The sequence below is a fragment of the Bactrocera oleae genome, chromosome 3 (genome assembly GCF_042242935.1).
Source record: "Bactrocera oleae isolate idBacOlea1 chromosome 3, idBacOlea1, whole genome shotgun sequence".
Taxonomy (NCBI): domain Eukaryota; kingdom Metazoa; phylum Arthropoda; class Insecta; order Diptera; family Tephritidae; genus Bactrocera; species Bactrocera oleae.
This window is the reverse complement of record NC_091537.1, coordinates 68,390,238-68,403,454: the sequence shown is the minus strand read 5'-3', so window position 1 is coordinate 68,403,454 and position 13,217 is coordinate 68,390,238. Positions and strand designations below refer to the sequence as shown.

The 13,217-nt window shown below is 32.3% G+C and overlaps 1 protein-coding gene across 2 annotated transcripts in view; it reads left to right on the top strand.

Moving 5' to 3' along the window:
- CdGAPr (GTPase-activating protein CdGAPr) overlaps positions 1-13,217 on the top strand; it is a 191,633-nt gene that overhangs the window by 14,795 nt on the left and 163,621 nt on the right. The window contains exon 3 of one of the 2 annotated variants that reach the window (XM_070106784.1): positions 7,085-7,133. The exons of the other annotated variant lie outside the window; for it this stretch is intronic. The gene's annotated coding sequence lies outside the window, so the exon portion shown is untranslated. The remainder of the gene's footprint in view (positions 1-7,084; positions 7,134-13,217) is intronic. 2 annotated transcript variants of the gene reach the window in all.

The window sequence follows — 13,217 nt, the reverse complement described above, 5'->3', positions numbered from 1 at the left end:
TTTGTACTTATTCATATTTTTTAATATCTATAAATTATGCAAATGCATTAGTAGAATTTACATACATACAACCATCAAAATTTCGTTGCTATCACTGATATCAGTTTCAAATCACGTAAAAAACTTTTAATTCACAATTTTCATAGTTAAATAATTTATAATTTCCTATATTTAAGATATTTATATATGTTCAATATACATTTAATATGCGCCTGTAGTATATTCTTTTAGTAAATGTTGTAGCAATGCATAATTTGGGAACCACTGATTTAAATGTTTGTAGAAAATGAATGGCCTTTATATAATGATTCTTTAAGTTTTTCTGCTGTACATTAACCAAAAATTAACAATAAAATTAAATTGGCTGCTCTCACCTTCTTACTCTCAGATTTGAAAATTTATGTGTGGAAATATATTAATCTATTTTTTCCTTTTTTAAAGCTTTCGTAAATATAACTAATTTCTTTGATATGCTTAATCTTTATACTAGAAAAACGAATATCATTATATATAGTAAATATATGTATATGGAGGCTGGAGTAACCATCGACCGATTTTACCTATTTGCGCTATATAAATACAGTACATATATGGAAGATTTCTTCATATATTATCCATACTAATATTATAAAGAGGAAAGATTTGACTTTTTGCTTGCTTGAATGGAATAGGCTTCAAAACTAAAAAAGTTTCGCCACAGCTTCTGTCTAATTGTTATCGTTTTGTCACAATAAGTGTTCTTTTATTTAAAAATAATAATAATAATTTACAGAGGCGGCATCTCTGTAAAAGTTCTTTATTAGTAGCTCAGTATTAATTCTTATAAAAATTTATTACTTTATTTGATTCGGACATTCTATTCGAAAGATATCACGAATTTACATAAAAGTGTAAGAATTAGAAAAAAGTCGCGTGTGGAGCTCTCGGCTAGGCAAAATATGCGGTGTAGGCGTTATTAGGCTACGGTAGGGGAGGGAGTCATCAATGTCATGAAATAAAGTGCAGAGTGGCTCACTCGCCCAATTGGCTCCATATGAGGCGGTTGTGTAGGGAATTGAATATAAATAATATCGAAAGTTCGATGTTCATATCTCATCATCTACATATATGAGGTCCTCTTCCCCCCAAGTGGGATGACAATTTTAGTCATCTGTTAGTACGGAATAAAGTCCAAATATTCGATAATCTTTATAATCGGTGTCTGTGTGCTTCAAAAGAAAATCCTAATTGCAGCATTTTAACTGATATTTTCAGTTCTAGTGTTATCGTTCTGTTATTGAGTGATGGAATTGGGGGAAGAAATGTCTAAGTAGTTGTCAGATATGTACATTAAACATATTAAAAAGTGGGACCACGGCCTTTTTTTTAAGCTTTTTGAACTACAGATGTCCATTAATGATTTATTAAACATTTATCAAGTATTATGGAATGATTTGTGACTTATCTTGATCCATTCGATATCTATAACTGTATATGTTTATATCGATAAGATTTACCAAAAATTCAACTTGACACGATTAGTACAAAATATATCAGAAATTTTATCACAAAAAGATCCGTAGAATTTTTTGAGCTACGAGTTTTTACCATATTTGTATACTCTTGCAACATGTTGCCACAGAGTTAGTTAGTTATTTTTGTTCACTCAACGGTTGTTTGTATCACCTAAAACGAATCGAGATAAATATGAAGTTACCATATATGTATATGTATCCATATATAAATGATCAGGATGACGAGACGAGTCAGTACAAGTGATAACATGAGTAACTAACATGTTCCTTGGCACCGAAGAAGAGTTGGTATTGCAGATGGGCGGAATCGGACCATTGTCACGCCTAAAAAATGTCATTAATCGAAAACATATAAAGTGTCATAACTAAGATCCTCAATAAATTACCAAGCTATTATGTAGTACAACGAATTGTATTAGCAAGGGACATCTATGGTTGGTAAAATTGTTTAAAAGTGGACATGGCCCCGACCAACCAAATTTACTCAAGGAAAATATTTTAGACATCCCTACCCACACTATGAAAATGGGTTAATTCCGATTATAATACTGCCCACTCTCTATATATCCGTTTTGTTAAAAACTACTGAAAGTCCGATAAATAGATAACAAAATGAATCAGAGACATTAAATTTTACACCCGAGATGGTACGACAGAGCTTTATAGGAACCGGTGTAGACCGGTTTAGACGATAGGTGTGGTATAGCCCACATTTAGGTGAAAACCCATATCTGGGGTCCTACTTGACCGATTTCGGTAGATAATATTATCCTGACATTCCTACATTGCAGTGGGAAAATGGGCGAAATCAGACAAAATTCAAGTCTACTTCCCATATAACACAATTTTAAATTCCATCTGATTCTCTCACTTTTTCCTGTATAAAAATCTGGAACCAATCAATGTGGCCATATAAAACTTTGCACGAATAGTGCCTTTGAGGTGTGCCACCTTATGACCAAAATTGTTCAAGCCTCCAGATACCGAATATGTGGACGCCAGTTCTTTTTGCGAACTTTTTATCGAAAATTTCGGTCAACCTGTCAGATATGATTGAAATTCGAAAAGAACTTACCCCGGCTTTGATCTTTGCAAGTTGCTAGAGTATAAAATGTTCGGTTATACCCGAGCTACTTGTTACTTGTTTAAATATCGATCAGAAATTTTGCACACTTCCTTTTCTCACTAAGAAGCTGCTCATTTGCCGATATCGGACCACTGTAGGATATAGTTGACATACAAACAGATCGCTAAAACTCAAGTCCCAGTATGAATAACTTTTTTATTTGACAAAATATATCCACGAAATTCGGCACTTCGAACTAGTTTTTTAAATATGACCTCTATAGCATATAGCTGCTATACAAACTGATCGAACCAAATCATATCCTTATATGGAAAACTTGTTTCTTTGATGATATACTTTCACTAAGTTTGGAATAGATTATTGTCCAAGTCAACACTACAATCTCCGCACTGATTTTTCTGATCGGATTACTATAGCATATATCTACCATACAAACTAACCGATCAAAATCAAGTCCTCGTATAGAAAACTTTTATCCTTGATGAGATGAGGCACAGTTTATTGTCCAAGGCAACGCCACTATCTCCGAACAAATTGTTCAGATTGGTTTACTATAGCATATATGTAGCTACCATAGAAAACGACCGATCATAATCAAATTCTTGTATGGAAACGTTTTTAATTCTGAAAGGTATTATACCTAGCTACGGTGCAGTTTCTGTATAATTTTAACTGGATATCGGATAGTTTTCGACTCACCCTAGTGCACATACCTACGTAAGTACATAGCTAAAAAAGATATTAGTTGACTTACTGTGGAATGTAATAAATATTATTATATTACTTACATAAAAGTATTTCGCTCTTCTCTTGCGAACGTTATGTTATGTATATATATATGTATGCAAACGGTGCTAGCGTATAAACCATATTGCATCTGCAAAAGGGCCAAATGGTGCAGCAAAAACAAGTAACGCAGCAACAACAACAAAAGCAAGCATATTTCGTGCTAAAAAAAACAAAAAGTGTTGCAGTTTTTATAAACTGCGTTGCAAGTGCTACTTATACTTGTTTGTGGCTCACCTGCACACCTGCCGCTGCTTATGTTTCTACGTGTCTGTGTGTGTGTTATAACAACAAAACCAAATACAATTAAGCGAAAAAATCGTTATATGAGGCATGCCTTTGAATTACATATTATTTATTTTTTGCGGAACAAACTAGGAGTACACACACCGTAAAAACCTTAAAGTGAAGCTGATAAACCAACAACAACAAAAACACTACGGCATTTTTTGTTGAGGGTTGCGGTGACTGTGGTGGCTCTGGTGAACAACGGAAGCCGGTTGCGCAAGGGCAGTGACCAGTAATTGGCTGTATAGTTGCTTAGTTACAAACATACACACAAAAATACAAATGTACATAGTATATACGACTATGTAGATACTATATATATAATATATATATATTTGTTTGTGTATGAACATATTATATGCGCTTCCTAAAAACGGTTCTACGTGGGATTTAGTATTGTTATAGTTGAAATATCATATCAACAACCAATATCGCTTTTGTTGGTATTGTTCTAATGTTCGCTCCGATTTCTGTATAGATAATATAAGGCAAATAAGGAGCAGATGGCCTTACATATGTAGTTAAAAATGTATGTACATACATATATGGTATAGGTATTAAAAAAAATTATTAATTTTTAATTAATACAGAAATAATCGAAAAATATTTAGAGTTGATGATTTTTAATTCTTTCAGAAGTGTGTGTATTAATACTTTTTGAGTCTATACTTTATCTTTTGTGTTTATTTCCATCTAAAATGCCCGTTAGGTGGCGCTGTGGTACATAACTTTCTCTATTACACTCTTGCCACATGTTGCTACAGAGTAGAATAGTTTTGTACACTTAACGGTTATTTGTATCACCCAAAATTTATCGATTATGTTGAAAACTACTAAAAGTGCGGTAACTCACCGAATAAGTTCGTCACTTAAATTTCACATTCTAAATGATACGGAAGGGCTTCATAGGAGCCGGTTTCAAAATTGGACAATACATAACATACAATGTGAAAATGGGCCAAATCGAAACACATTCACACCAACTCAAAGATATTCGAACTTCCGGTTGTCTTTATACCGTATATATCGGTCAACATGTGAGTTATATTAATGAAATTCAGAGAGAATATCTTTCTAATAACGGCGAATCTTTATGCCTATACTCCGACTTTACACCTGACTTTAAACCGTTTAAGTTGGTCAATATGTGTGATACTTTAATGAAAGTATAGTACAATAAGTGGATAAGTTTTCTTTAAGATATTGTAGTTAAGCTGCATATGAATGAAATTGCATGGTATGAAGAACTTTAGTTTGATCGGTCAGTTGTATGGCAGTTATATGCTATAGATGTCCGATTGGATCAGTTTCTGCTGCTTTACTTAATAATCAGTGTCAAATTTCGTGAAAATACCTTGTCAAATTAAAAAGTTTTCCATACAAGGACTTGAGCTTGATTGTCAGTTTGTTGCCAAGTACATGAAAACTACTAGTCTAGACAGACAGACAGCTAAATGGACTCAGCTCGTCACGCTGATCATTTGATATGTATATACTTTATAGGGTCTCCGACGTTTCATTTTGGGTGTTACAAACATCTTGGCAAACTTAACAAAATATACCCTGTTCAGTGCATAATAAGTCACTATTTCGGTATGAAGTAGTTTAAGAGCGTATATTTTTTTTTATAATAATATAAAAGCGTCTCTATCAGTAGGTGGAGCTGGAGAGCTTTGCTAACAACTGGAAGACTGTCAAATCGTCTTTTATTGTTCTTCTTCTGTCCAAGGCTCATCAAGATTGGAGGCTGCAGCTACCGAAAATAGGGAAGCTATGCGACTATAATTTTTCTACGAGTGAACTATATATTTTCTGACCTCCTCACCGTAACAGCTGATCGGAAGACGAAGTGCCATCATCCATTTCATTTCTTCTTGCTAGACTTTCCTCAAACTCGTGACATCACAACAATTTGCTTTGCACATTTTCTGTCACATGAAGATGAACGACATCAGCTGAACTTTTACTTTCGGGTATTCATTAATAATGTAATGTGTAGATCTTAGCTGTATTCCCTGCTCGTAAATAAGTCAAATATCACGATTTCATGCCCAGCGTCAGAAGAAGTTAAATAAATTATATCTCAACCTTTGCCGACGGCTGAACGAATGACTGAGCGAATGAATGAAAGTTGAAGGTTAGAAATTTTCAAATGAAAGTACATTTACCATAAAGTCATTGCTATATTGTATTTGTAATAGTTGCTTTTGCTCTTTTATTTTGTTGCCGCCATTTGTAGTTGCATATCTGCATGTTCGTTGGTTCAGCCATCAATGTATTATGTATATATGTGTATATGTACCACTTAATTTACCTTTGATGCGCCACTTGGTCGACCGTTAGTTTTTTTATTTTTGTTTATTTGCTTGCCTTCTATTCACTATAATTTCGGTTTAATTTCACCGCGCAACAAATTTGTTTGTTTAATGTCAATTAAATGTTTTTTTTTGTACGAGTTGAAAGGGCAAATTGTTGTCAATAATTTTTGTTCAATGAGTAATATCCATAGTACTTACTTCATTTTAAATGTTAGTCATGTTTCCTAAATTTGAAGAAAATTGTGGGAAAGTGTAATTTAAGTACAGAAATGTAGTGCTAAAAAAATCAGGCTAAAAGTCAAGGGAACCAAGATTATGGTAAAATTTTTAGAATATACATATAAGCACGAAATATTTCAAGAAATCGGAATACAGCATGTTCGATATTATATGAAAATCAGGTTTACAGGTAACACCTCTGACTTAAGGTGTGAGTTACTCAGTCACGTCAATCAGACGAACGGATTCTATCAGGAGGACTTCATATTATGAATTTGATTTGACCCAGAAAAAAATACATTTTCAAATATTTTAATACAAATCCTTATAAGTATTATTGCCTTCATGACAGGCTCCTGAAGCCATTCATGTAAGCCAACGTTAAACCCAATTTTCCATATGAGACTTTTGATGAATGCAGGGTCCTCAGCTCCATTGTCAAGTATCTCTTTTGCGACCTCTACTCGACGTCGTAGATTCAGATATTCTGCTATACGTCTAGCATTGACACGATTCATACCAAAAACAATAACCAATATGTGTTGAGTCGATATATAAGAATGTTAACATCCTCTGCTATCAATCTCATGCTAAAATGATTTTTCGATTCGGCTTGCGCAGTTTCAATGGACTAGTCCGGGTTAAATTTGTGGAATATGTAAATATATATAAAATATTTGCTTAAAATTTTAAGTAAAAATAAGCTTCGGAATACTCACAGTAAAGTCAATCAGACGAACTTATTTTATCGGGTGGTTAACGCCGCTACAATAATTCTTACCATCTTACCTATTTATCTTTTTGATGATCTTGTTAATAAGCTAAATATATTTACATAAAAACTAATAATTTTATTTTTTCTTTCCTTTCAGGTATATATTTGTCATGAATTAATTAATTCTATACCGTCTATATAAATAGGTGAGTACTGAAACTTACCAAAACTCTGCTAAATGCTAAATTTAAAAGTGCATATTTTGGGGCGAAGTGGTCTCCATGTAAACTAACGAAGCTTTACTAATAAACTGTGTAACGCATCTCCATTCGTTTTTTATACCCTGAATGGGGTATATTAAGTTTGCCACGAAATTTGTTAGAGAAGCTACAAAGTATATATACAGTTTTTTTCAATAAGACTGATATGATTAAAAAAACACTAATTGTTAAGAAAATTTACATTTTTTATTTAACGTGAAGTACGAACGATACAATTAAGTTGTGAATATAACATTATTCAAATGAGCTAAACGACTTCTTTTGCAGGAACGAATTCGATGAACCCAATTTTCGAGTACTTTTTCCACTAAATCAAGTCCTTTGTCATGGATAGCTCGTTCAATATTGCCTTCTAAAGCTTGAAGAGAGTCTGGTTCAATGCTAAAGAACAATGACTTCAAATAACTCCATAAGAAGTAGTCTAATGGTGTTAAATCACAACTTCTTGGAGGCCATTCAATGTCACAATTTTTTAAAATTATCGAATCGATAGCACATAGCCTCGTCTTGTTGGAACCAGATGTTGTCAATATCAACTTCTTCCAATTGCAGTCATAAAAAGTTGGTTATCATCGATCTATACCGCTATCCATTGACATTAACGGTGTCACCAGCTTCATTTCGAAAGAAGTACGGACCGATGATTCCACCAGAACAAAAACCACACCAAATTGTCAATTTAGGCGAATGTAATGTTTTTTCGTGAATAATTTGTGGATTTTCTACACACCAGAATCGACAGTTTTGTTATTACCGCACCACTCAGATGAAAGTGAGCCTCATCGGAATATATGATTTTTTTTTTAAATCGTTTTCAAGTTGTTCCAAGGCAAAACCAGCAAATTCACGACTTTTAATAGCTTCAGTTCTTGAGTGAGAACAATAAATATTGGCACTTGAACATTATGTAAAGAAAATGTACTTTCTAAATTTTCAACGAATGCCGAGGACAGGTGGATTATTACGATCATAAAATGGCCAAAGCTCACGAAAAGTTGCAATTGGAGAACGATTATTTTAATAATAAAATTGAATAATAGTAAATGTTGTTCTTACGATTATTTTTGTATCATGAAATTGTAATCATTACTAACACACATTTTATATTCGCAAAAGTTAAATGGTATACTGGTTTGAGATTTCTTTATATATTTAGAAGTAGGAACTATTGCCTCAGTTATATACATTCACAGTAAAATTAATTAGAGCAATTTGTAAACTAGATTTACTCAAATTATGCGAAATTAAGATTACAACTGTATTGAGGAGTATGAAAAGAAATCGTTTTTGGACAATTATTAACATTTTTTATTTATTATATCGATATTATTATACATGTTTAGCTTAAAAAAATAAATATTAACTACTTTAAAAATTATATAATATTATTATATTAATTTGTATATAATATTTACAAAATTAAACATAAATTGTTATATATCTAAATTGTATTTCTTCTCTACTACTTTTGATACTACACTACTTATATTTATTTCATGCGATTTTTTCTAGAAAGATATTTATGCTCTGTAAAAAGTCTAGCACTCTAAGAAACTTTTTTACATTGTTGTTTGGTATATTTTGTTATAAGTTCAATATGATGGCTGAGAAAATATACTTATCCACTGATTATCACCAAATATTAGAAGAAATATTTGTATATAGAAAACTATATCTATCTCGATTAGTTTTAGGTGATACAAACAACCGTTTGGTGAACAAAACTATACTCTGTTGCAACATGTTGCGAAAGTATAAAAATGTTACGAAAGCATTCAGCATTCATTATTCGATTATTATTTGGTATCTTAACAACTTTTGTATTATATTCTTTTACTATAAGTACTGGTGTCCACATATTCAGTACCTAGGGGCTTGAACAGTTTTGGTTCGATTTAGACAATTTTCGGTCACAAGGTGGCATACCTTAAACGCATTATTCACTTAAAATTTACCGATACAGTCATTGTTGCTTGATTTGCATAGTGGAAAGTGAAAAAATCAGGTGGAATTTAAAATGGTGTTATATGGGAAATAGGCGTGGTTGTAAGCCGATTTCACTCATTTTCGCACTATAACTTGTAATATAAGACGAATATTATGTACCGAATTTGGTTTAAATTTTCACCTAAAAGTGGGCGCTGCCACGCCCACTGTCTAATTTTGAACGTCGTTTCTATAAAATCACCTCATAGCATCCCAAAGAAAAACAATATTTTTTAACAGTACCGTTATATGGGGAGTGGGTGGGCTGCCACGGCGTGCCAATGGGGTTTTGTGGGTGTGGCAGTGGTTCGATTACGCCTTTCTGCAATACCAACCGTCTTAGGGTCCCAAAAACAATGTGTACCAAGTTTCATAAAGATATCTCAATTTTTACTCAAGTAAAAGCTTGTACAGACGGACGGACGGACAGACAGTCACCCAGATTTCAACTCGTCTCTTCTTTCCGATCATTTATATATTATACAAGTATAAATAATAGGGTAGAGCGAAAAAAATTTTTTTGTTTTGCTAAGCCTGAGTATTAGTAATCTGTGGATTATTATTTGGACAAAAATTTTTTTTTTAACATCTAGAGGCGGCGCACTCAGTTTTAAAGTAAATTTCGAGGAAAAATTTTTTTTGGACAAGAAAACATTATTTTTGGTTTAAACTCTTTACATTTATAAAAAAATTACCGAATGTGAGACTTTTTTTAAAACTCCAATAATGACCACAAAAAAAATTTTTAAGTTGATAACTTTTAATTGGCTAGAAAGAGGTTTCTCCACAGCTTCTAGAACACTGATCAAAATTTTTTTACAAAATAAAAATTTTAACTTGAAAATTTACTTTAAAACTGAGTGCGTAGATGTTAAAAAACCTTTTTTTTTGTCTAAAAATTTTCTTTTTTTATAATCTACACATTTTATTCTGCAATTGCAATGTTTCCCTGCGATCGAAATTTGTTCCAAGTGTTCCAACCGTTCCCATGCTTTGCTCTAATCTGCCCATTCAAAAGAGGTCTGATGCTTTTGTGATAAAGTCGCAGCAAATGCCAATGACTTCTACAACAAATTGCAGCCAATGAATCGATTTGCTTATCAGTTCTACTCTACTTTATTACATATTTTTGCATTATAACTACTTATATATTAATAATGATATTCTAAAAATATAATTTTAAAATAACTACGGGAAAGTTTCGCTTCTAGGCGTGAGTTGTGAAATTAACACAAACAATAATTAAGACTTGCAGAACTAATGTCATGTACATACATATTTATTAATGTGTGACTAACTCAATAAAAACATAACGGTGCTATTATTCACACTGATTTTATAATAACATTTAATTTGTTTACATAAATGAATAATCAGCTTTTCACACTAAGCAGTGATAGTTCGGATCTGTGGCAATTTTAAGTTGCTGTAATGGCCTATAATTAGCGAAAAATATTTGACGGCTTTTGACTGACATAATCCCGAAATGATCGGCATTATTTTCGGGATCCCGAAAGTTTGAGTTATGTAAATATATTTGAAGAACACACTTAAATTTCGTTGAAAAACATTCAACTGCTTTTAATGACATAATCTCGAAATGTTCAGGATAATTTTCGGGATCGGCTTTAACTGACTGAATCCTGAAATGTTCATGATAATTTGCAGGATTCCGAAATTTTTTAAGTATGTACAGTGTCGGACAAACCTTAAACACGAAATTTACCATATTACCACTTAGCTGCACATAATTTATTTACTGTTATAAAATTAATATTTTCTATTTTATTTCACAAAAATATACATTTTTATTAATGTATTAAAAAAAAGTAACATATTAATTCATTTTACACTTAAATATGACTTAAAGATTAGCAATATACATAAAGTATATGGGACAAAACTAAAGCAAATTACATATAGTTAAAAAATAAAAGTATTTGTTGCCAATATTTAGTTATATTTCCATTGTTTTTAATGACGGCTCCATATTTTCGTGGCATAGATTCAAATAAATTGTTTAAAATGTCTTGAGAAATGTTTTTCTATGCCCATTCAACTGGAGTAAAGAGAGAGTCCTTGTTTTTACAATTTTCCCGCTGAATTTTCCGATCTACAGTTTCTCATATATTATCTATGGGATTGAGATCAGGTGATTGCGCGGGCTACTTCAAAACTTCTATTTTATTGGGAATAAACCAATCCTTTACACATTTGGCCGTGTGTTTCGTATCGTTATCGTGTTGGTAATTTCATTTTAACGGAATTTCCTCGTCAGCATGAGGAAGCATAACGTTTCGAATGATGTTTTTGTACATAAAACGATCCATGATGCCCAAATTTGATAGATCGGATCTACTCCATGACCTGAGAAACATAGCCAGACCATTACATTACCTCCCCTATGTTCCACAATACCTTGTGAATAAGGCGGATTCAAACGTTGATCTATCGGTCTTCGTACCAGCTTTAATCCATCAGTTCCTTTAATATTGTACTTGAACTTATCAGAAAAAAGTACACTCCTCCATTTTGTAATACTAAAGTTAGCAAATTCAGGCCGCGCTTTTCAATTTTTGTGCGAAATGTATGAAATGAACTTCGTGCTTTAGTTTTGTCCGACACTGTATATTTGAAACATAAACTTAAGTTTAGTCAAACACGGAATGATGTTTTCTTAAACATATTATACATATGTGCAGATTAAATACTATTTTCTGCCACTAAAATAAGAAGGATTCTCGGAACTCAAACTAAATATTTATGAATCTAGTTGGTTCTATATCCTACTGATAAACTGATTCGAACAAAATACCTAATCGATCCTTCTCTCTGTCGGGTGCTGAACTATTCTTTGGTCGATTAAATATATCGCCTCAAAATAGACTTCTGAGCCAATAAAAGCATGTCATCGCTTAATCCAATTTTTCTCGTCACCAGAAATGGTGCATTGAATGAATATAGGGTTCTCAGCTCAGTGTTCAAAATCATATTTTTGGGAACTCTACTCGACGTGGTTTTTGTTCATTGACACGCTTCATACCCAAAACATTAATTAAAATATGTAGAAGCGATTAATAAGAGAGGTTGGGGTTTCAAGTACTGTTTCTTTAGCTTTTCCGATGCTCACTAAATGTTTTGTGCCACCCAAACAGAAAATTTCATATTATATGACTCTGAATCCTTCGTCTTGCATATCTAAAGCATACTTGACGCCCTTAACGGATAGTAATAAAAAAATTCTTACTCTAAATTAGAGTTTTTTATGAGTTGGTTCTATGTAGTTATTTTTATTTGGCAACAAATTGTTTTATTAATAAAATTTTTTCATTGATATTTTCAATGAATTGGGCCAGGAATTGAAAATATGTAAAAAAAAAAAATTTTCCAAAATTTCGAAATTACAGAATTGAAGAAAAAATCGAAATAATAGTAAAATTGAACACCGGATATAAAATACTTAGAAATACTTGAACAAATTCGGGATTTCGGGATTTTCATACCCATGTTGAAAGGGAATGTCAATCAATAATCAGTAATAATGACTGTGTGAATGTCTCTTTGTAATTTAATATATTCATTATGTATATGTACATATATATGTATGAATGCGTTTGCTGTTCCCGGAGATTTTAATTGTGCACAAGTGGTATATATGTATGAAGTACTTGTACTATGATGAGTAATGAATGATACTTTTTTTTAGATAATTTCAAATGATTACCTAATCCATTAAAATTAATTTCATGTTTTTCTTAACCAAGCGAGGGAAATAGTATAGACTGGAGTCATGCCAGCTTCGTTATGATACGAGTAATTAAAATCGCAATGTGACAGTTTATCGCATGCGATAAATTTCGAATGTATACAAAAAAAGTTGTAATGGAATATATAGCATACATTTCTTTCTTGAAATCACTTGATGAAAAAAACTCAACGCTTCACAAATTTATCCATTCCTCCAAAAAACCACCAACACATTGCGAATAATTATAAAAACTGACCGGCGGCGCTTGTGCACAG